This window comes from Cynara cardunculus (genome assembly GCF_001531365.2).
Source record: "Cynara cardunculus var. scolymus isolate 2C chromosome LG 8, CcrdV1, whole genome shotgun sequence".
Taxonomy (NCBI): Eukaryota; Viridiplantae; Streptophyta; class Magnoliopsida; order Asterales; family Asteraceae; genus Cynara; species Cynara cardunculus.
In genome coordinates, this window is record NC_037535.1 from 12,649,710 (window position 1) to 12,655,254 (window position 5,545).

Consider the following 5,545-nt stretch of genomic DNA (forward strand, 5'->3'; position numbering starts at 1 on the left):
TAAATTCTTATCAAAAAATTGGCCTATGCTAAAAAGATTAGGTCCAAGTCCTTCGACATACGACACTTTATTTATCATTAGATTCCTAGAAATTACGTCACCGTATCCAAGGATAGGCGCGTATTGATCATTTCCGAACCTTATCGTACCTCCAAAATATTCAACATAGTTAGATAATAATTCTTTTCTACCTGTCATGTGCTTAGAACATCTGGAATCTAAGAACCACACATGTCGGTTAACCTGCAAAAGTGAATCAAAGGGGTTTTGGTACCCATTTTACTTTGGGTCCTTTAAGCTCAGTTCTCGTTGGTGGTATACTGTAAGTAACAAACCAACGTTTAATATGAAATTTCTTAGATAAAACAGTTAAAGCAGAATACATGAAATGATAAGGCTTAAAAGAAGTAAAAGACTTAAGTAATTCGTTCAATCCACACTGAGAACAATTATTTTACCATTTCTAATATCAAACAATTCATCAACTGAATATCTTTTTACAGAATTATTCAATGTAGAATCATTTAATACAGACTTAGTAAAATTATTCTTCTTCTATCGAGTTGAAGATTTTTCTTCTTCTTTTACTCTCCAAACTTTCTTAAACTTCAACGCGTTTTCGGAAACGGGAAAAATAAAATCATCAGATTTAAATGAATGATGAACTTTTTGTTTAATTTTCTTAGTAAGCTTCTTCTGTTTCCTCGAATTCTTTATGGTTTTTTCTTTTTATAATTCAAATCATCGGAAACAGGTTTTTCATTAAAATTCTTTTCTAAATCTGAAGCTAAATCAGAATCCTCAATCATATCATTTTTAACAAGAAAATTTTCATGACTAGGTAATTTCTTAGAAAAGTCAAACTGATCAATGTCATTATCCAAACAGACTTCTGAATTCAACATATTTGAAAAATTGATTTCTTCATTTAAAATATTTATTTCTTCTGAATCAGAAGCTTCACTTAAAGATTTATTACACGAAAAATACTCAGACTCAAAATGTTCCGTTTCTGCTTTAGAATTTTGTAAATCTTCAATTTTACTTAAAAATTCTTATTTTTGTTGATTAAATGAAAACCGTTCTTCATTTAAAATCTTTTCCAGCTGAACCACTTGTTTTGCTAAGATTAATGTTGGAGTATAAAACTTTGGTTCAGCAGGTTTTGATTCAAGCTCTCCTTTAGAATAGCTGTGAAAATTATTTGTTGAAAGTACAGAGTCTTGATTTTTATAGCTATCATTTAAGTTTTTATAATCAAACGGAACCTGCATTTTGTCTTTTTTTTTTGACGATTAAAATTTTCTCGTTGTTCTACCTCATCAGAAGATTTTGTAAATTTAATTGAAAACTCGGGTCCGCAATCAAGATATTCAAATTTATATAGAGTAGGGTATAATATAAAGCTTTTCCTAAAAATTTTGGATTTTCGTACCCCAACCCTTCCCGAGGGTTAAAAAATCTTGTTTCAGAGGGTTTGTATAGAAAAATAGTTTGATCAGTCTGCCCTCTTTTATATAAAATTTCTTCTTTAGACTTCAGTTTTTCATTTAATTGAATTATTTGTAAATCAAGCTTACTTGTTTTATCCATTAGTTCTTCCTTAACTAATTCTAACAATTTATATCGTTCTTTTGAATCAGATAACTAAGCTTTTAAGCTATTGGATTTTTCATTAAATGTTTTGGATTCAGATAACAAAGATTTAGCCCAGTCCAAGTTTCCAGCATTTTCATCAAATAATTTGATATATTTTTCTTTTTGCGTTTTTAATTCTTTGTCAAAATTATTTGAACACAATTTTTTTGTTTTTAATTGTTGCTGGAAAGATTGGAGTTTAAGCATCATCTTTTGCATCTATTTTATGCATGATTTCTCTAATACCTCTTCTTCCATTTCAGCACTTTCTTCTTCTCCTTCATCTAAAGAACAATTTTCGGATCTAGCATCAAGCATATATGTGCAACAACTTCAGATTCTTCCTCCTCATCGGTTAAATTCAACCAATGATCATTTTCTGCCATGAGTGCTTTCCCCGCATCTCGTTGTTTTAAAAGAAGAAATTTGTTTTTGTAATAGTCGGTATTTCTCGTTACCGGCTTTCTACAGTTTACAGCAAAATGGCTTAGCTTGCCACAATTATAGCACTTTGTATGCTCGTCAGCTACGCCTTTGACAAATTTCTTCTTTTCTTACGGCTTCTTCTCATACTTCTTCTCAAATCTCTTTTCTTCATATTTCTTTTTCTCACCGAATTTATCTTTAAATTTGTATGTTGAGCCGGACGAGAATCTTTGATTGTTCGAGTGCGGTCGTTTCTGAAACTTCTTATAAAAAGCCTTAGTTAGCATCGCCATGGCATGTTTGATTTCAGACATTTCAGAATCTGAATCCGAGCTGTTACTTTCTTAAGTTGCTGATTCGCTTGACTGGTTGATCTCTTTAACTTGCTTCCCAGATCTGCTTCTTCCTTTCTTCTCTGTCACAAAAGCCAAAGGATCAACAACTTCCTTCTCTTTCTTCTTCTTGCAATCTCGGACCTCCAAAACTTCTTCCTCGTTCTGCTTTAGAGTTTCATAAACCTCATGTATGTCAATATCAGATAACGATTTATTAAATCTGATATGATTAGCATAAGGTTTCCACTCGTGTTGAAGGTTGCTAAAGAATTTAACATTTATCTCTATGATAATTTTAGAGATTTCGTTCTTAGTCAGCTCATTAAGCAGTCTGGTAAGCCTATCATAGACATCGTCAAGGCTCTCTCCGTCTTTAGCCTTGAATTCTTCATAAGCAGATATACAATTAGTAATCTTCAACTGAGTTCCCACTTTGGAACCCATCATCATCTTTTCTATTTGAACCCACATGCTGTGACCAGATGATTTATGGTTGTCAATATTGGTGTAGATATCGTTGGTCGGTGCTTGCATCATGTATGATTTGCATAGCACCTCAGCATGGGCTCTCTCCTTCTCTTCTGCAGTGTATCTGAATTTTTCTTTAATGACTTGTTGCGCATGTCTGCCTTCTTCTGTAACAGCAGGTATCTCTCTGTAGAACACAGCAGGACCTTCCATCAACGATTCCATAATCAGATCACCTTCTTTCATTCTCTCAATGAAGTTGAGGAATCTATCCCTCCATTGGTTATAATCCCCTCTAAATAGTATAGGTGGCTTGGTGTCAGTACCAATAGTCATTGCTTCTCTTGAACTCATTTTCTCAGTAATGTATGATATAGGATCAACTGTAGTTGAAAATTTGTATTACAGGATTAGGATTCAAAAATTATTTCAATTAAACCTCAAACAAGGATTTGGACACATTTAAGACTTAGAAAATTTTAAGCACACAAACTTATCCGGATTAGAAATCCAGTCAAGCTTATCCGGATTAGAAGTCCGGACAAAACAGATAGTCTTGAATTTCTAACAAAACACAAGTTATCCGGATTAGATATCCGGACAACTAAGAAATTTAAATCGCACAAAGAATTAACAAATCCAGTGAATTCCAACACTTAGTCAAATTTCACACAAATACGAAATCTCAAAACGGATGTTTCAAACAATTAGTCAATTTGCGAAAATGAAATACGGACGTATAAAGTCAATAAGTCAAAGTCAACTAAGTCAACTAGTCAAAGTACGCACAAATCCGCTCAAAATTCAAATCGCTCAATTATTCAAACAACTTTAAATCGTTCAATACAACTAAATCGCTCACCAAGGAAAGTCAAAGATCATTCAAAAATCTATTCAAGAAGTCAAGGTCAAAATACGATCAACAAACTGTTCAAAAAATCAAAGTATGATCACATAAATCGCATACAACAATTCAATTAAATCGCTCAAACTAAATCGCACAAAACTACACTTAAATCGCACAACAATATCGCTCAGGTTACAATCGGATTACAAATAAATCGCACACCAAATGGACTAAACCGCTCACTAAACCGCTTAAGAAGAAACCGGATTATTAACAAAGCGTACAACAATTTACCAAACAGATTAATCTAAATCGGTCACTAAATCGATCAAGTATCAAGCGATTTATCTCTAAATCGTGCAAACCTTACCCAGTTTAACCTAAATCGCACAAAATCAGTTCACCAAAAATTTACAAGACTTAAATCGAACAAGCTTTAAGGGATTTATACTTAATCCTATCAAGAGTTATACAGACTAGATTCAAGCAAAAACACAATTTTTAACACTTTTTCACCAAAAAATGGATCAAAACTTAAAAAAATATGGGTTTTTGAAGAACACAAATAGATTTCGAAAACTCAAAAATCGATCAAAAATGGTTTAAATCTTGATTAGAATCGAAAATGATGTGAATCAAAGTTGTTCAGTATGTAAATGCGAATTCAATAGTATGAATTGTATCAATTAACAATCAAAAACTAACAAGCAAAAATTGCGATTCTGGATGAAGAACACGATGAACAGCTTGAAGAACAGCAAGAACTGATCGATGAATCCTCTAAAATTCGTGCAAAATCCTCGATAATTCTGTTTAATCCTCTAAACAAATTGCTGCAGTTTGCTCTGATACCAAATGAAATGCCCAAAATCATACAAATTCAGAATTAATCTTCAAGATAAAGATCAAGAATATGAGTAGAGAGAATTTTCACCAACAATCTTCTTTGATTTCTTGAGAGAGAATATTACAACACTAATCAGATTAATTGCATAAGTTAATGACAATTACAAAACTAATCACTATTTACACTAAGGAAAACATTAAACCTAACTATTACAAAGCATAATAAAGGAGAACTTGAATACAATCTTTAATGCACATACTTGAACCCAACACCAAGAACCGAGGGCAGCTACCCCAGAGCAAATTGAGCCTTCCCCTGATGCAAGCAAGGGAGTGCAGGAGTCGTCTTCATCGGATGATGAAGATGATGATGATGACACTCCTCACGCATCTCCCGACCCAATAAACACAACTCTCCTATCCACCTCCCAAAAGGCAACCACATCTGCTACCTTTGGCGATCAAAGCCAAAGGGATATTGAACAAGGACTGCCCAGTCCAATTCTCACCCAAGCTAGCCATCTAGAGGCCACTCTTCAGGCCTCTGGAGATGATTTTGTCGAGGAGCCACATCATCCATCGCCTCTCTCCCAACAGGGAGGCGATGAAGACATAAGAGCTACATTGCCTCATAGCTCGCCACAACCCACCACACAACCAGAAGCATGTGTTGCTTTTGACTCTGAAGCTCCCATAGATCATTCAGAGCGATCTTTGATTCCTGCACCACCTTCGATACTTGATCTAGCGAAGGGGTCACACCTCTACTTCTCTTACTCGGCCTCTGAATCCGAGGAAGAAGAAGTTGATGTCGAAACATCAAGAGATAGGTCCTCACTAGAGGGCTATCGAGGACATGATGGAAGTCCTTCATTTCCACCTTCACACAAGGCAATGAGGGCGCCTCTAGGACTGAGGCACAACCTACAACATCTGTTGTTGTAGGGGTTACCCCCTTGGCTGATCTAGTCACAAAGGCAGAGCT